Source organism: Sminthopsis crassicaudata, chromosome 3, assembly GCF_048593235.1.
Source record: "Sminthopsis crassicaudata isolate SCR6 chromosome 3, ASM4859323v1, whole genome shotgun sequence".
Classification (NCBI taxonomy): Eukaryota; Metazoa; Chordata; class Mammalia; order Dasyuromorphia; family Dasyuridae; genus Sminthopsis; species Sminthopsis crassicaudata.
The window spans coordinates 133,414,806-133,435,568 of NC_133619.1; the positions used below are offsets into that span (position 1 = coordinate 133,414,806).

The 20,763-nt window shown below is 30.8% G+C and overlaps 1 long non-coding RNA gene across 3 annotated transcripts in view; it reads left to right on the forward strand.

The window, feature by feature from the left end:
* LOC141564918 (uncharacterized) overlaps positions 1-20,763 on the forward strand; it is a 144,820-nt gene that overhangs the window by 95,734 nt on the left and 28,323 nt on the right. Inside the window, exon 3 of one of the 3 annotated variants that reach the window (XR_012488807.1) lies at positions 18,964-19,110. The exons of 1 other annotated variant lie outside the window; for it this stretch is intronic. This is a non-coding gene — a long non-coding RNA (uncharacterized LOC141564918). The remainder of the gene's footprint in view (positions 1-18,963; positions 19,111-20,763) is intronic. One more of the 3 variants, XR_012488805.1, reaches the window with a different exon arrangement.

A 20,763-nucleotide genomic window follows, 5' to 3' on the forward strand; every position in this document is an offset into this window, starting at 1 on the left:
TGCCTTCTTATTCTAGAACTTCAGGGCAGTTTTTCTTGATTTTTTTTCTTCTCATATTGTATCAAGTTGCTTTTTCTTTTTTTTTTTTTTTTTTTTTTTCTTTTTCTGAGGCTAGGATTAAGTGATTTACCCAGGGTCACACAGCTAGGAACTGTTAAGTGTCTAAGATCAGATTTGAACTCAGGTCCTCCTGAATTCAGGGCTGGTGCTCTAGCCACTGCGCCACCTAGCTGCCCCTCCTTGCTTTTTTAATCATTATTTTTAGGCAATGAGACTATTATTATATTATTCCCCCTCAATTTGTTCTCTAGATGTTTCATGTTCTCTTCTATTTTTTTTTCATTCTTTTCATTTTGTTTTGGTGTCTTGAAATGTCATGAGCTTCACTTTGTCCAATTCTAGTTTTCAAGGATTTATTTTCATCCTAAAGTTTTTGGTTCTTTATTTCAAGTTGGTTGTCTTTCTTTTTACAATATTCTTGGATTCCTCTTTTTTTTTTTTTTTTTTTTTTTTCCATCAATCTCTCTTATCTGGTTTTGAAAGTCATTGTTAAGTTCTTCTAAGAATTTGTTTTTGTTGTTGCTGCTTGGGACCATTTGATATTTCTCATTTAAAAGGGAATGGATTTTGTTGAGGGTGGTAGCCCCTTGATATTCCTTGTTTGATCTCCAACTTCCTTTGGGACTTGGACCTTTGATACAAGATCTGGTCAAACTAGTTTGGGCTATCTGAGCTGGCCAGGGTTTCACAGCCCCCATTCTAATCTACTCAGATAGACCAAATGGCATCAGGAAATTCCTTTTTGGGAAGAGAATTCTGTCTGTCCCCAAAAGATAACAAGAGAGTCCTTATCTTATTTACAGGAACCTCCTTACATCACTGAATAAAAGAGGGGACTCAAAAAATCTACTCTTGCAAAATGGGCCTTGTACCATGCAGCCATTTTGCCCACCGGCTCTCCGGTATTTCCATTCTAATCAATAAAGACTATGTTTCCATACAGCATTAAGTAGCAAATTCCTTTGCTGCAAAACCCGCCATTGGTTACTTTGGGGAAGGAAGGAGAGAGAGAAAAGGAACTGACCCATCTTTGTTTAGACCACAGTTTAATCCTCATCATTTACTCCTCATCAGATTTTTTTAGCTCTGTTTTCTTCCTTTGAATATGAATCCTGATCCCCTTTATCTCCATAGTAGCTATCTATAATTTAGTTCCTTCTCCTTTGTTAGTTCATTTTAAATTATTTATTTTCTTTTAGCAGCTATTGTGATCAAGTTCTAGTTTGGAGATATCCGGAATAATGCTCCAAACCTCATGCTGCCTCTAGTGCCTATAAACTACAATTATCTGTTCCTTTGAACTGAAACCAGAGAATCTGCTTTCCCAGTGGTGAGCACAGACAGTAGGGCTCTCATCCCTCTGCTATTTCACTTACCAGATATATTAGAGTTCCTTCCTCCCAGCAGTGGCAGCCAGAGAAATATCTAGCTAGCCTAATTATGTTATCTCTCAACAATGGAAAGCCCTTCTTTATATATTCTGAGTTTGCCTTCCAACCCCATTTGCCTCTGGGAATGGTTATGTAGATTGAGCAAAAGTTGGCCTGATAGTGTTGACACTTCACTCAGGCCAAAGGTTAGGTCTTTCCAAGGGTCTTTTTAGGTTATTTTAGGAGAACAATTGCTTTAACCTGACTTCTGTTTATTTCCACACTGTACATTACTTATCCCTTCTCCTTCCTTTTTTCCTGATGAGTAAGTTAGATTTCTATATACAATTGAAGATGTATACAATTATCCTTTCCACACTGCAAAGGTTTAAGGCACTGGGATGTGGAAAGTCCCTGTAATTTGGGAATGGGGACATATCCCTTTATATTGAAGAAGTTTCTTTTATGGAATACTTATAGAACCTTAATACAACATGTGTTTTAAATGTTTGGTCATAGGCTGAAGATAGGTCAATTTTAATTAAAAATATACTCCATTGAGAAGTGAATGTACTGTTCCTCAAATGTCCATATTACCTCATTATAAAGAGGGTGAATGAGAGACACTATGTTAGATGGCATATAATTGACTTCAAAGTTCTATTGGTTTTCTGGGAATTAAGTGAATTGTCCAGAAGTAGTAATACCTTAAAGAGTAATCCCTTGCTAGCAAGGTTCTTTCTAATCTTTTTCATAAAATACTGGTGAAACCAAAGAAAAGTACTTCAATTACACATGCTTGCTTATTTGAATATTCAGAAGATAAGTAGCTAATATTTTTTCTTTTTTTTTTCAAAGCCTGAGGGTTAGCAGAATCTACATCTATATCTATTATCTATCTATCTATCTATCTATCTATCTATCTATCTATCTATCTATCCATCTATCTATCTGCCCATTTCTCTGAACTGACTTTATTATAAAGGCTGTGACACTGGTACAAAAGAGCAGGGTTACCTTCTCACAGTTTTAAAATCTGAAGCTTTTTTTCTCTTCTTGACTTATGTATGTCCCCCAATATAGGACAGTTTTGTAAACACTGAATATTTGTTTCAGGCTATAGTCTTCTTTTTCAATCAGTTTCTTAAGGTGGGAAAAAAATCTTTACACTCAATGTTTCTGATAAAGGTCTCTTTTCTAAAATATATAAAGAATAATGACAAATTTAAAGAATACAAGTCATTCCTTACTTGATAAATTGTCAAATGATATGAACAGACAATTTTTAGGTGATGAAGTTAAAGTCATCTATTCTTATATGAAAATATATTCAAAATCATTATAATTAGAAAAATGCAATTTTAATCGTAGTAAGCATATTTATTTTTAATACACATTGTTTTATGAATCATTTTTGAGAAAGAAAAATTAGAATAAAAGGAAATACCATGGGAGAGAGAAAAAATAATAGAAAAAAAAGAAGTGAGCATAGAATGTGTTGATTTACATTCAGATTCCTTAGCTTTTTCTGGATGCAGATGTCATTTTCTGTCCAAAGTCTGTTGGGATTTCTTTGAATCACTGAATTACTGAAAAAAGCCAAGACTTCCATAATTGTTCATCGCATATTCCTTCTGTTATTGTGCATAATGTATTCCTGGTTCTGCTTGTTTCACTCAGCTTTAGTTCTTGTAGTAAATCTTTCCAGGCCTTTATAATCAGCTTGTCCATCATTTTTTTATAGAATAATAATATTCCATTACGTTCATATAACACAACTAATTTAGCCATTCCCCAATTGATTGACATCTATTCATTTTCCAATTGTTTGCTACCACAAAAAGAGCTGCTACAAACATTTTTTTCAAAGATGGGTCCTTTTCCCTCCATTTTGATTTCATTAGGATATACACTCTGTAATGGCACTGCTGGATCAAAGGATATGCACAGTTTTAAAGCCCTTGAGACATAGTTCCAAATTGTTCTACAGAATAGTTGGATCATTTCACAGCTCTGCCAACAATGCATTAATATTCCAATTTCCTGTGACACTAATACATTGATGGTGGATCTGTGAATGGCAGTCCTTTTTGTAGTGGCAAGAAAATGGAAACTGAATGGATGCCCATTAATTGGAAAATGGTTGGGTAAATTATGATATATGAATATTATGGAATATTAGTGTTCTGTAAGAAATGACCAGCAGGATGATTTCAGACAGGCTGGAGAAACCTATATGAACTGATGCTAAGTGAAATGAGGAGAACCAGGAGATCATTATACATGGCAACAACAAGACTATCCAATAATCCATTATAATGGATGTGTTTCTCTTCAATAATGAGATGATTCAAACCAGTTCCAATTTTTCAGTGATGAAGAGAGGCATCTACACCAGAGAGAGGACTATGAGAACTGAATGTGGTTCACAACATAGCATTTTTACTCTTTTTATTGTTGCTTGCTTGCATTTTATTCTGCTGCTTCTTTTTTTAAGTTTGATTTGATTTTTCTTTTATAGCATAATAATTATATAAATATGTAGGCATACATTAGATTTAACATATATTCTACCATGTTTAACATATATGAGATTACTTGCCATCTAGGGAAGGGTGTGGGGGAAGGGAGGGAAAATTGGAACACAAGGTTTTGCAAGAATTAATGTTGAAGAATAGTCCATGCATATATTTTGAAAAATAAAAAGTTTTAATAAAAAAAGTCCTAGTCTCGCCACATCCCCTTCAACATTTATCATTATCTTTTCCTGTCATTTTAACCTATCTAAGAGATGTGAGATGGTACCTCAGAGTTGTTTTAATTTGCACTTCTCTAATCAATAGTGATTTAGAGCATTTTTCATATAACTGTAATTGATTTTAATTTTGTTTGAGATACAGATATACATAGAAAATTGAATTATGTTCTTAACTTTAGATGGATACATTGGCTCTCACTGATTGGCCAACAAAAAGTCCCAGGCTAATCCCACTTATATTTGTGTTTTGGCTTTTATTGTTTCAGAGTGAATGTAAATACCAATTGCTTTGTTTTGACTAGAAATATTGAGATTCCTCCCCTTCCAGAGTGATTATTTATTTATTTATTTATTGATTTACTTTGGAATGATTAGTTTGAAAAGGCCAATTTTTTGGTTTCCTTCCTACCCTTTTCTCAATCAAACTGATACCTGCTAAAGATCTTAGCTTAAAAAAGCCAAGGTTATTTTGTTTGTTTGTTTGTTTTTTGTTTTTTTTAATTGCATTCAACTCCAACATTAGTTTATGTTATGTATATCTGGCCATTGGATCTGGAAGATTCCAGAAGAGAAAGTGAGGCTGGTGACCTTGCACATTCCTCCTTCAACCAAATCCAATTTACTTTCATCTCATGACATTACCTCTCTGATGTCATGATCATATTTCTATTTAATTTTTTATCATTATTATTATTATTATTATTTTTGCTTGAGATTTGAATGTATTTAAATAACAATTGAATTAATTTCTTAACTTTAGATTGATAAAATATGAGCTAAGAAAGTATTTATGTACATTGCTTTTTGAAAAGTTATGTCATTTTTATAAAAAATACAAGTAGACTTTGATTTATAACATTTATGAACTATTGCTTTCTCCTTTGACAGTCTTATTCATTCTTAAACCTTTCATTATTCTAACTTTGTAACACCAAAATTTTTAATCTCTAGTCTTGACCTCTCTTTTCAGAACTTGACTAACTGTTGTAGCTGCTTAGAGGTCTTTTTAAAATAGATATCTCAAAATCAAAGTATTGTCCTTCCCTCAAATTGTCTTTTGACCAATTACCAATTACAAATACTTGATGTGGTTTTTGATCCTTTCACTTTTCTCATCCACTTAGATAACTTTTTTTTTATTTTATTTTTTTTTTATTTAACAAACTCTATAGTTGAAAAATTGATCTGTAGTTAGAAGATGCCTCATAGGCTAACTTATCCAACACCTTGTTTGTTCAGATGATGAAGCTTAGGCCCAAAGAAGTTGAGATTCTCAAAATCAAAAGGCACTAAATGCTATTTGAGCTAATGCCTTCCTACTCTCACAGCCAATAATCTTTTAATTGTACCACATATCCCCCATTTGTTCTCTCCATTATTAACAATGCTAATTACCTTAAAGGAATTTCACACACTTACACAAATGTATTAGCTTCCTAATAGGACTTTCAACTTACAGTTTGTCTTTTCAGATTCATGTTACATATTGTCTGGATGCCTTGAATTTTTCTTTTTTTAAAATCATTTTTAGGTAGATAATTAGAAATGTTTGCCTGGCATATATTTCTACCCACAATTTTCACTTACCATAATTTATTACTCAACTTCATTATTCTGTACTTTAGCCAAACATATTATTCCCCAGAACATGTTTGTCCTCTATTGCCTTCTTGCTTTTCACTAAATGGTTTTAATTCATCTCTTTACATGATTAATTCTTTCTCATCATTTTAAAACCCAACTTAGCTGTTTGTCTTTCAAAAAGTCATCTCTGATTTCTACTGTTAAAAGTTATTTTCCTTGAGTTTTGGAATGCTTTGATATATTTCTCTGTAATAATAATTTTATGTTAAGTTTTTGGCTCTTATTCCCTTTCTGGACTATAAATTCCAAAAGAAAAAGTCAGAAGCCATGCCACCACTTTAGAAATGTTTTACTTTCAGTGTCTAACAGTATACTCTGGGCATATGTTTGTTCAAAAACTGGATGGATCAGAAAATAATAGTTGCATAATGCTGGAAATATTTGCTTCATTTTCATGAATAAATATAAGTGAAAATATAAAGATATATTACTAAAATATAATTTTATGTTATATATGTGACTTACCTTTTCTGTATCTGCTATTGAAAAGCCAGTATAATAAATAATAGGGAGCTGGTCAAAGAATGAAGAAGACTTTTTAGTAGGCCCTATTTCTCACACATATGGAAGGAAATTATTTAACCTTTTAGTTCTAGGCAGCTCTCAATGACTATAAGTTGGAGGGAAGATGCCATATTGTATTTTTAGGAAAATCTCTTTTTAAATCTGACTTGCCTATGTCAATGAACTCATTATCATATCAGTTGCCTCCTCCCTTTCTCTTTCCCTCTCCCTCTTCTTCTATCCCTCCTTCTCCTTCTCTCTTTATCTCTCTCTTTCTCTCAATCTATCTTTCTCTCTCTCCCCCCCCACAACTCTGTAGACATTATCTTGGATCACTATATTGGTAAGAAGAACTGTCTCTCATAACTGATTATAAGACAGTGTGGCTCTCCAAGTTTTGCTCACTTCACTCAGCATCAGTTCATGTAAGATTTTCCAGGTTTTTCTAAAATTTTTCTGCTCAACACTATAAAACAGTAGTATCCCATTACTTTCATAACACACAATTTGTTCATCCATTCTTCAATTGATGGCCATTCCCTTTATTTCCAATTTGCCTCCACACAAAGATTAAATTAAATTAAACATTTTTATACATGTGAACCCTTTTTTAATGATCTATTTGAAATAGAGACCAAGTGATGGTATTGCTATATCAAAGGGTATGCACAGTTTTATAGCTCTTTTGGAATGTTCCAAATTGCTTTCCAGAATAGTTGGATGAGTTTATAAGTCCTCTAATAATGCATCCATGTTCCAATTTTCACACATTTATTTTTAACATTTATCATTTTCCTTTTCTGCCATATTAGCCAAAATGATAGGTGGGAGATAGTACCTCAGAGTTGTTTTAATTGAAATCTCTATAATCAGTAATGATTTAGTATTTCCATTCCTGTAGATAGTTTAATTACTACATCTGAAAACTACCTGTTCATATTCTTTGATATCAAATCCTTGATGTCAAATAGGAAATGAATTGTATTCTTATAAATCTTACTCAGCTCTCTAGATATTTGAGAGGTGAGACCCTGATCAGAAACACTATACTTTGCACTCCTAATTTCCTTATGATATCACCCTTTACTCTCAAATCATGTGCCCATTTTGATATTATTTTGATATAAGGTATGAGATGTAGGTCTATGCTAAGTTTCTGAAATTTTATATTCTAGTTTTTCTTATCCCAGAAGCTGAAAATTATCAAATTTCCCCTATGAATTGCTTTGGTTGCATCCGATAGGTTTTGGTGTCTTATCTTATTTTTGTCATTCTTTTGGATGAAATTATGGATTGTTCTTGTGATTGGTTAACTCACTCATTTTTTAGAATTAAATTATTTAATGTCTAATTGGTTTTGAGTCTATCTTTCCCTATCCCTAAGTGAAATATATGGGTACTTAACAAAAATAGAGATTACCCAGATTGATGGCAGAGGAAAAGAAAGAGAAAAAGAAATTGAACAAACTATCAAACAATTCTCTAAGAAAAAATATTCAGGGTAAGATGGATTTACAAGTTAATTTTACTAATAATTAAAGAACAATTAATTCCAACTATGCAAACTGAAGAAATAGCAAAAGAAGGACCCCTACCAAATTCATTTTATGACGCAGATATGGGTTGATAACAAAACTAGATAGGATCAAAACAGAGAAAGAAAATTATAGACCAATTATCTAATGAATATTGATGCAAGAATTTTAAATAAAATATAAGCAAAAATAAGCAAGTCAACCTTAGAATAATACATGACCAAGTATGATTTATAACAGAAATTCAGGCTGTTTTAATATTAGGAAAACTATTAGCATAATTGACTATATCAATAACCAAACTAACAAAAATCATATGATTATTTCAATGGATGCAGCAAAATCATTTGATAAAATTCAACACCTATTCCTATAAATTGCTGAGATGTGATATGGTTAAGCATTTTCCTCTGGCTTGTCCGGATACTTTTTGCACGAGGTTATACATCCCTTTTAATCAAATGTGACAGACTATTTCTGCAGTCCCTCTTAGCTATCTTAAGCTGGAATTTTTTTCCACTCCATCTTTTTGTAGGTTCTGTCATTCTAGAATCTGTTCAGACACTTGATTTAATTTTTGTTTTCCTTCAGGGAAACTGGGGAGAACTCAGGCAAGTTCTTGGCTTCTCTCCACCACCTGACTCTGCCATACCATGTACTTTGTTGTATTCATATGATGTATGGCTCTTTGGGTTTTGTTTTATTCTTATTTCCACAGTTTGTGCACATTTCATGATGCTTTTCTTTAATCTTCATAAATAGAATTTCCTACATCTGAGTAACATTGTATTGAGTCCATGTACTACAGTTTGTTTAGTCATAGTCTAATCTATGGATATCTTCTCCTTTTAATTGCTTATTAGAAAAAAATGACACTACAAATATTTTGTTGTACATTAGACTTTTCAATTTATCACTGACCTGCCTAAGGTTTATATAACCTATGAAACTCTGGTTCATAGGTTAGTTGTAGTTTAATTAGTTTTTCAACATAATTATAAATTCAGTTTCAATATGATTGGTCCAATTTCTTTGAGAACTTTTTCGACATGATATTGTGAAGTCAACAGTGGATTTTAGCTTGTGTCATTCAGGATTTTTAAATAGAATATTAATTTAATTGTTTACAACTTCTATTCTTCATGTTATATCAAGAGTCATGGTGATCTAATTATTCCAAGTAAACCATAAATTTTTTTGAAATGGGCATGTTGTTCTCAAATTTGAGATTATCATTATTATATTATAAAATTTAATGAAATCAATTATTACAACATTTCTGCAGCAAAAAGTATAACATGCACACTTATTTGGGTATAGAAATCTATTTGAACAAACAGAAAGTTAAAGCATGAAGACTGGAGAAGGAAAAGGCCTGGATAAAAGGGCAGGCAGATTAATGGAGGAAATGTTCAGAAACCAAACACACTTTAAAAAAGAAAGAGAGAGAAAGAGACAGAGAAGCTGGTGGAAAATTAGATAGAGGGTAATACACTTAGTAACCAGAACTGTGAATGTGAATATGACAAACTGACACATTAAACAGAAGCAGGTAGCTGAATAGATTAAAAATAGAATCCCACAATATGATGTTTATAAAAAATACATTTGAAACAGAGAGCTATACAGAATAAAACTAAAGGGATGGAGCAGAATATATTAGGCATTAGGTTATAAAATCCTCAAAGCCCAATGCAGAAAAGCAGACATTTTAGCTTAATCTTTTCAAATCACAATAAAATAAAATTCCTTTCAATAAAGCTATGCAAAAAACATAAATTAAAATTAATTGGAAATTTAAAAATCTATTCTTAAATAATGAGGGGATCAGAGAACAATCAACAAGGTCAAACTTTTGAGGTGCAGTATGCACACTAATAAAATAAAGTAAGAGAAGACCAAGCCATTGTGTATATAATTAAAAACAGCTAAAATAATTATAACTCTTTAAACACCAAATCAGAAATGCTGAAAATCAAATGGATAATTAGTACAAATTGAAAGTAATATTAAAAATTGCACTAATATTTAAAACTTATATTGGGTTTTATAAAAAATAAAATAAACTATTAGTTATTGTGATTTTAAAAAGAAATTCAAATCACAAGTAATGAAAATAAAAATAGTGAATTTATCAGCAATGAAGATAAAATTAAAAAGTTAAGTTATTTTACTAAATAATGTGTCAAGAAGTCTAAATTATCTAAGTGAAATGAATTAATTTTTTTTTAAATTTTATTTTTTTTATTATAGCTTTTTTTTTTTAACAAGATATATGCATGGGTAATTTTTCAGCACTGACAATTGCAAAACCTTTTGTTGCAACTTTTCTCTTACTTTCCCCCATCCCTTCCTCCAGATGGCAGGTTGACCAATACATGTCAAATATATTAAAGTAAAAATTAAATACAATATGTGTATATATTTCCAAACAGTTATTTTGCTGAACAAAAAGAATCAGACTTTGAAATATTGTACAATTAGCCTGTGAAGGAAATAAAAAATTAGCAAGGTGCCAAAAAACTAAATACCCTAGCACTGGATAATATTTAAATTTTAATAAAGGACCAAATTCTTGTTAAAAGCAACTTTCAAACATAGTAATTACTGACCCATAGAGAGAGATAGGAAAGATGTATGTAGGCCATCAAAAGTGTACTAGAGAAGTTTAAACCAACTTTATGGGAGCCTAACTACTTCATGTGAGAATTAAAACCTCAGAAATTGTCAAACACTGCAAATAAGGACTTGATTAACTTTTCTTGATTATCTAGATTTAAAAAAGTTAAGAAGGAAATATTAATGATAATAATAATAATAATAATTAAGGAAATAATAATAAATTTAAAAGGCACTGTTTTCTGTGTGTGTTTTTTTTTTTTTTTTTTTTTTTTTTCCCCAGGAGAGTTGGTGTGAATTTTACACTTTCTCTGGGAATTGTTTTCAATTTTACAATCAAAATGGATTACTATTCCATTTTCAATTGATATATACACCATGAAACAGAATCAAAAGATTCCCTTGGAAAAATTCAACAAGGATCCTAAAAGAGAATTGGGAGAAAAACTGGAAAACAAAATGAGAGCTTTGAAAAAGAAAATAAAGAAGTTGTCTGAAAAAATTCACTCCCTAAAAAATAGATTTGGTGAAATGGATAAAAGAAAACAACCCCTTGAAAAACAGGATTGGTGAAAATGAAAATAGAGAACAACTCCCTAAAAATTAGAATTGGTGAAATGGGAAAAAAAATCAATGAACAAAACCAATTATTTAAAAGTTCAATTGGCCAAATTGAAAAGGAGGTAAAAAAGCTAACTGGAGAAAATGATTCACTAAAAATAGAAGAAAATGTAAAATACCTATTGGAAAAAGAACTTACATGGAAAAAAAGCTGCAAGAGAGAAAATCTAAGAATTTTTGGACTCTCTGAAAACCATAATGAAAAAAAAAAAAAAAACAAACCCTAGGCAACATCTGTCAAGAAATAATCAAGAAAAACTGTCCTAATGCCCTAGAACCAGATGATTAGTCATTGAAAGAATCTACCAAGATGCCAAAATTAAAACTCCAAGGAATATTGTAGTTAAATTCCAAAATTATCATTCGAAAGAGAAACTTTTGAAAGCGGCCAGAAAAAAACAATTCAAATATCAAGGATACACAGTCAAGATTACCTAGGACTAACAGCTTCCACTTTAAAGGAATGAAGAGCTGGAATATGATATTTTGGAGGACAAAGGAGTTTGGACTGCAGTAATAAATTAACTATCCATCAAAATTAAACATTATCTTTTAGGGGAAAAGAACATTTGATGACATAGTTTTTTTTTTTTTTTTCTTCCCCAAAAAGATCAGAGCTGAACAGAAATTTTGATCTTCAAATACAGAACTCAAGGGAAGATTGCAAATCCAAAAAGGAAAGGAAAAAATGTATCTTTTTATAAAAAGTTAAAATGTTTCCATCACAATATGGGATGACAATATGTTTAACTCTTGGAACTGTTCTTTCTTAGGTATATACTTAGAGAGTATAGGTATAATTTGACTTTCTTGTGATGATATAAAAAAAGAAACAAGAGGTGGAAAAGGAATTGTATTGGAGAAGAGTAAAAGGGAAGTAGGATGGGGTAAATTACATTACACAAAGAGGCAAAAAACAAAATGGAACAGAAAAAGAGACTAGGAATGTGCATTGTTTGAGCCTTAATCTCATCAGATTTGGCTCAAAGGGAGAATATCAAACATACCAAGTTTGATACAGAAACTTTTATGAGGGGAAAGAGGAAAGAAAAGAGGGAGGCTAATTGAAAGGAGAAGTAGATGGGGAAAGGGATAAGAAAGAGGAGAGGAGCTGTAAAAGTAGAAGACAAATTGAAGAAGGTAGTGATCAAAAGTAAAACAATGAGTAGGAGGGAAAGTGGTGGAAAGAAATAAGAAAAGTATAATTTGAAGAAAATAAGGTGGCAGGAAATACAGAGTTAATAATTTTAACTGTGAGTGAAAATGACATGAACTTTCCCATAAAACAGAGGCAGAGAGCTGAATGGATTAAAAGTCAGAATCTTATAATATGTTCTTAAAAAACAAAACAAAACAAAACAAAACAAACAAACAAACAAAAAAAAAAAAAACATTTGAACCAAAGTTGATATTTACAGAATAAAGGTAAAAAGCTGAAGCAGAATCTATTATGCTTCAGCTGAAGTTAAAAAAAAACAACAACAACAACAACAACAACAACAAAAAACAGTAGCAACCTGACCTCAGATCAAGCAAAAGCAAAAGTGGATCTCATTAAAAGAGATAAGAAAGGAAACTACATTTTGCTAAGAGTATCATAGATAATGAAGTAATATAAATACTAAAAATATGTGCACCAAGTTGTATAACATGCAAACTCCTAGACTGAGTTAAGAAAGCTGCAAGAAAAAGTAGAGAGTAAAACTATTGAAGATCTCAACTGTGCTATATCAGAACTAGATAAATCAAACCATAAAATAAATAGAAAAGAAGTTAAAGGAGTAAATAGAATTTTAGAAAATTTAGGTGTAATAGACTTTTGGAGAACATTGAATGGGGAAAGAAAGGAATACACTTTTTTTTTTTTCTCAATGGTACCTGAAACCTACAAAAAAATTGAACATGTATTAGGGGATAAAAACATCAAAATCAGATGCAGAAACACAGAAAGATTAATTTTTTTTCTATTTTTTCAGATCATGATATAGTACATATAATATGTAATAAATGGTCAAGAAAAATAAACCAAATATTAATTGGAAACTAAATAATTTAATCTTCAAGAATCATAGACACAATTGATAATTTCACCTAAAAGAATGCAAATAATGAGACAGCATATCTAAATTTGTGAGGCACAGATAAAGCAATCTTAGGAGAAGTTTTATATCTCTGGATGCTTACTTGCATAAATTAGAAAAAGAGAAAATTATTGAATTGGGCACATAAATAAAAAAAGCTAGAAAAGCAACAACTTAAAAAATTCCAATTAAATAACAATTTTGAAAAATCTGAAAATAAAAGGGGGGATTAGCAAAACTTAAATTAATAAAACTATTGAAATAATAAACAAAACTACGAATTGATTTTTTTTTGGGGGGGAAGAAGATAAACTTTTAATTAATTTGATTAGGAAAAGGAAATAAGAAAGTCAAAATGCTAGTATCAAAAATGAAAAAGGCTTAACTTTTCACCAATGAAGAGTAAATTAGAGCAGTAATTAAAATTTATTTTGCCCAAATGTATGCCAATAAATCTGATAATGTAACTGAAATTGATGAATACTTACAAAAATATAGACTGCCCAGATTAACAGAGAAGGAAATCACATACTTAAATAGTCCCATTTTAGAAAAAGAAATTGAACAAGGTAATTATCAATTCCCTAAGAAAAAAATCTCCAGGACTAGACGGATTTACAAGTGAATTCTACCACACATTTAAAGAATAATTTATTCCAAAACAATGCAAACTATTTGGAAAAATCAGGAGAGAAGGAATCCTACCAAATTCATTTTGGAACACAGTGATTGTGCTTAAAGGTCAAATAGATAGGGTCAAACAGGGAAAGAATATTACAGACCAATTTCCTTAATGAAAATTGATGCAAAAATCTTAAATAAAATATTAGCTAAGAGACTATAGCAAGTTATCACTAGAATAAAACACCATGACCTAATAGGATTTATACCAGTACAAGGATGGTTCAATATTAGGAAAATTATTATCATAAATGATCATATCAATAACCAAATCAACAGGAATTTTATGACTATCACAATAGATGCAGAAAAGGCATTTGACAAAATCCAACACCTATTCCTACTAAAAATACTAGAGAGCTTAGAAATAAATGAAGTTTTCTGTAAAATTTTCAGTAGCATATATTTAAAATCATCATCAAGTATTCTATGTAATGGGTATAAATTAGAACCATTCCCAATAAGATTAGAGGTGAAATAAGGTTGCCCACTATCACTATTATTATTCAATATTATTCAATATTCTATTTAAAATATTACCTTTAGCAATAAGAGAAGAAAAAAGAACTAAAGAATTCCGATATGTAATGAGAAAAAAGAAAATATCACTCATTGAAGAAGATATGATGGTATAGTTAGAGAATTCTGTAGAATCGATTTAAAAACACCTAGAAAAAATTGACAACTTTTGCAAAGTTGCAGCATATACAATAAATTCATATGAACCATTAGAATTTCTATGTTACCAACAAAGTCCAGCAGCAATAGACACATAGAGAAACTACATTTAACATAACTGTAGATAATATAAAATATTTTGGAGTCTACCTGCCAAGACATAGTTAGGAATTATATAAACAGAATTACAAAACATTTTCCTCACAAATAAAGTCGGATATAAATTTAAGAATGTCACATGCTTCTGCATAGGCTGAGCGAATATAATAAAAATACCTAAATTATTCTACTTATTAAGTGCCATATCAATCAACTGCTAAGAAATTATTCTATAGAAATAGAAAAAATAACAAAATTCATCCGGAAGACCAAAAAGTCAAGAATTTCAAGGGAATTAATGAAAAAAATGTGAACAAAAGTTGTCTTGCTATATGTGATCAAAAACTCTATTATAAAGCAGCCATCATCAAAACCATTTTGTCCTGACTAAAAAATAGAATTGTTGTTCAGTGGAATAGGCTAGATTAACAAGACACAATAATCAATGACTACAGTAATCTAATGTTTGATAAATCCAAGGAATCCAGCTTCTGGGATAAGAAGTCACTATTTGACAAAAACTGACAGGAAAACTGAAAATTAGTATGGCAGAAACTAGGCATTAACCCATACCTAACACCCTACATCAAAATAAGATCAAAATTGCTTCATGATTAGATATAAAAATTGATGTTATAAGAAAAATAGAAGAACAAAAGATAGTCTAATTCACAGATCTGTGAAGAAGGAATGAATTTGTGTTTAAAAAAACACTACAATACATTATTAAATAAAAAATGAATAGTTTTGATTACATTAAGTTAAAAAGTTTTACTACAAACAAAAGGAATTCAGATATGATTAGAAGGGAAGCAGAAAACTGGGAAAAGATTTTATGTATATATATATATATATATATATATATATATATCCAAGGATTCTGATAAAGGCCTCATTTAAATATATATATATATATGGAATTGGCTCAAATTGATAAGAATACAAGACATTCTCTAATTGATAAATGGTCAGATGAAGAAATTAAAGCCACTTCTAATTATATGAAAAAATGTTCCAAATCAAATCACTATGATAAGAGAAATGCAAATTATGACAACTCTGTTGGACGACAATATGCCTCTTAGGTTGGTTAAGATGACAGGAAAAGATAATGATGAATTTTGGAGGGGATGTGTGAAAACTGGGACACAAATACATTGTTGGTGGAGTTGTGAACTTTTTCAAACATTCTGAAAAGGAATATGGAAAGATATCCAAAAGTCTATTAAATTGTGCATGTCCTTTGATCCAACAGTGTCTTTACTGGGTCTGTCCCAAAGAGTTCATAAAAAAACCAAAAAGAACCCACATGTGCAAAAATGTTTGTAGTAACCATTTTTGTAGTATCAAGAAAATGGAAATTGAGTGAATGAACATAAATTAAAGAATTGCTGAATAAATTATGATATAGGAATGCTATAAATATAATTGTTCTATAAGAAATGATCAGCTGGATGTTTTCAAAAAGGCATGATGCTAAATGAACTGATGCTAAGTGAAGTGAGTTGAATCAAGACAACATTGCACATAGTAATAACAAAATTATGTGATGATCAGTTCTGATGGATTTGGCTCTTTTCAACAGTGAGATGATTCAGGCCAATTCCAAAACATTTGTGATGGAGAGAACAATCTGCATCCAAAAAGAGGACTGTGGTGACTGAATGTAGATTACAACATAGTATTTTCAACTTTTTTTGTTGTTGTTTGTTTGCTTTTTGTTTCCTTTTTTCATTTTTTTCTCTTTCATCTGATTTTTCTTTAGCAGCATAATTGTTTAAATATGTATAGAATAACTGCTCATGTTTAACACATATTGGATTACATGCTTTCTAGGGAAGTGTGTGAGGGAAAGGAGGGAGAAAAGATTTGGAACACAAGGTTTTGCAAGGGTAAATGCTGAAAACTATCTGCATCTATTTTGAAAAAAACCTATTCTTTAAAAAAGAATAGTTAGTTAATAGACTAGAGAAAAATATTATAAATTAATCTTCATGCACAAATACAGAAATTAATTGCTACCATCTAATGTCTTTAAAAAAATTATATGCATCATCTATTATCCAGAAGGGAAGTTGGGGCAACTTTACATCCTCAAACTATAACCAGAGCTAGAACAAAAATGTTTGAAGCCACAAACAGTATGAAAATACTCTTCCTTATACTTTTTTATAAAACAAACAGCAACATGATGACAAGTTTGCCAAATATACAAAGCACAGGGCTAGAGAATATGACAGAATTTTAACTGATCCCTTTTGGCTGACCATAACAGGTCCTTACACACACACACACACACACACACACACACACACACACACACACACACACACAAACACATAAGCACACACATTTAAGAGCCCTTACTTAGAGGACAATAATCTGTTTATATTTTGATCTAATTTTTAAAAAAAGTAGAAAAAGAGTGAAAACAATTAAATGTATTGATGTAACATGAGTAAATGATTAGAAAAATGATCATTCCATTTTAATTCCCTTACCATAAATTTATGCTTTTGTTTTTTGTTCTATTTTGTTAGGTACTTTGTTTAAGTTGTTTGGAGATGAAGATCAAATCTCCATGATGAAATTAAAAAAAAATATATGTAATTGGTATTGTTTCTAATCATTATAATACCGAAAAGTTATTTTCATAAAAAATAATTATATTGTAAAGCTCCAATAACATCATCAGTCTATGTATTTATGGCAAAAAAAAAAGCATGTAAACATAAATGGTTTATACAGAAACAGCAATTTAAATCTAAATGGAATGTTTATATTTATGAGTGTTTTTTTTTTCATCAGTAAAATGGAGAAGTTAATAAGCAAATCCAATTTCTTCATTTTAGATATAAGAAAAACTGTGTCACTAGAAATTAAGCAAATTCCCCAATATGACAGGTAGAGTAAATTATTAAGCAACTCTCTGGTATTTGGTTGCAGATACTTTTGTTAAATTAGGCATTTTCCGAATGAGACACATTACTTCTAGAATATTTATTTTAAACTTATTTTTAAAAATCACTTTAACATTTATTTATTTAAAACATTTTAAGATTGAGTTATGAATTACCTTTCTTTTTATCAATTCTTTCTCACTCATTGAGAAGGCAAGAAATGTGATGATATAAATTATACATGTGAAATTTTACAAAAGTTTAATATTAAATACATTTTTAAAAGCATGAAAAAAATAAAGTGAAAAAATATTATGCTTCAATTTGTACTTAGAGTGGATCAATTCTCTTTCTGGAAATAGGTAACATTTTTTATTATAAATCTTTCAAATTGTCTTCCATCATTGTGTTAATGAGAATAATTGTCATTCACAGTTGGCCATCATAAAATATTATTGTTGCTATGTATAAAGTTTTTCTAATTCTGCTCAATTAATTTTGTATAAGTTCATGTAAATATTACCAAATTTTCCTTAAAATATCTTGCTCATCATTTCTTTCATTATAGTAGTATTCCATAACTATCATATACCACAACATTTTCATTCACCAATTGATAGGTATCCCCTCAATTTTCAGTTCTTTGTCAGCATAAAAACAGCTGCTATAAATGTGTGTATGTGTGTGTGTGTGTGTGTGTGTGTGTGTGTGTGTGTGTATCTTACGAATAGGTTTTTAGTAGGAATGAATGTCATATTTTATCAAATGCTTTTTCTGCATCTATTGAGATGATCATATGGTTTTTATTTTGTTTTTTTTTTCCATAGATATGACAAGTAAAATTTCCCATGCTCTCCTAATTAGTATATATCACCTGTGTGTATATATATATATATATATATATATATATATATATATATATATATATATATATATATATATATATGTAGTTTCTACCAAACTGCTTTTCATTTTCCTCTGCAATTTTTGTTAAATTGTAAGTTTTTGTCCAAAAAAGCCTGGATCTTTGGGTTTACCAAATACTCAGTTACTTTAATCATCAATCATTGTATATTATGTACTTAATCTTTTCTGTTAATCTATCGCTCTCTTTCTTTGCCAGAGGTGGATTATTTTCATAAACACAATTTTGTAATATAGCTTGAAATCTGTTATTATTTGGCCATTTTTCTTCACATTTTTCATGTTTTCATTGTGTCACCTGTTATTATCAACATTTTTCTCTTGAAGATGAATTTTTTTATTATTGTTTTTCTGGCTCAATTAAAGAATTTTTGCTATTTTGATTGTCATGGCACTGGATAGTTAAATTAAGTTCGTCTGAATTGTTAGTTTTATATTTATTCAGAACAATTAATATTTCTTCATCTGTTTATATTTATTTTTTGGAAGAAAGGAAGAGCCAGGATGTTGGAGTAAAGACAAGGACTCGCTGCCCTCTCCCCCAAACCTTTCCAAATCCCTTTAAAAATGACTAGAGCACCATAATTCACAAAAAGATGGAGTGGAATAGTTTTTCTGGAGAAGACAACTTAGAAGGTAAGCAAGAAGGATCTCTTGTACCATCATGGGAATCCAGAGCAGTTTATGTTCAGGCCATGTCAATATGACACTAATCCCAGCAAACCAGGAGCAGTCATTTGGGCCTGTGAATCAGTGGCAGTATTGGAGGTTTACAGAACTCTTAGCTCAGGGACAACAAAGATGACTTGGAATGTTGGCTGGAAAGTTGAAATGTGTCTAATTGGATGAGAAGGTCTTGGGAAATCAGTAAATAAGGAACAGGCCTTGGGATCCACTGAATTGCAGTACTAATTGTGGTGGTGGCAGAGTCAGTAGCTGCTTCTGGAGGTTTCAACTTAGAGAGTATAAGAGGATTGAACTGTTCATGAAGAGCATTCTTTACTAGCACTGAAGAAGGATTCTGTTGCTTTAACACACTATAACTTTCAGTTGCATTAGAGCAGGGACTGTCTTCCAGTTCCTGGACAAAAGATTGTTTGTGGTAACACAAACACACTCCTGCTTGCTTTATAATACCTTGGAAGAACTGAAAACTTAACAGTTCCCTAGAATGATCTCTCAAAACAGCTATGTAAAATTGCTGAAGCTTGGGATATTATACACTCCACCCTAGAAATAGAGTCCTATTTTTAAAAATTGATTATTAATATAAGAAATAGTCATTTCTCTTAATATCTACTGAAATACTTTATTTTTATACAAAGCTCCACTGAACTTTTCCTTTCAAATATGATTCATACTCCTTGACAAGATTGCCAAAGATTCTAAGTGACCAACAGTGAATTTTGTAGTATGTTGCAAATATTCTTTTAAAAAAACTATGTTTTTCAGGTCTGTAGTGCATTTCCTATTAACAGATAGCCAAAAGACTCAATTAGCTCTTGATAAATGCATTTACTAAGATAATATAGCTACTTCTTTGCTCAAGATTCTCCATAAACCTTGGTCACATTCTCCCAGATATAGACAATATTTATGGGCATAAACATGATATTTGGGAGGTGTGTATATATAGGGAACACCAATGGTCAGAATCATTCATAGTTCTAGTATAGGATATCTCTTTTAAACCATGGTATCCTCAGAAATCCCCTTTCTATGCATAATGTCAATACTGGTCAGTACTGGATTTGGATTCCCAAGGTTTGGTCCTTTCTGCATTTCCATTATTGGTTGCTGGGGATAAACAGCTATTTCCTTGAGAATATAGCCAGTTTTTTTTTTTCTTTTTTTTTCATTTTCAGATAGAGGCCTTGTTCCTAAAAGCTATTTTTTTTCCAAGTGATTGCCTCTTTCTAACCCTGCCTATCTGGAATATGTTTCTATACTACCTAATGGCTACACTATATTCTGCTAGTAGCTCCCTTTCAAAATGACATAGGTGTAGGTGATTAGGGAGAAGTTGAGTAATCATCCTCTCTTCTCCAATGCCCCATAAAAGGTACCTTTCATAGGTTGTTCCTAATCTGCATTCTCTTCAACACTTCCACTATTGTAGGCTTAGCTATTTGAATCACTGTGAAGCATTATGTTACTTTTGTTTGTCCTATGAGGGACTTTCTTTTAATTGTATCAGAGAATGGTGTTTTCCAGTTCATTAAAAAATTATAGAGTATTAACATCCTACTAACAAGTCATTAGAACCTCATCATTCCTATTTGCTAATCC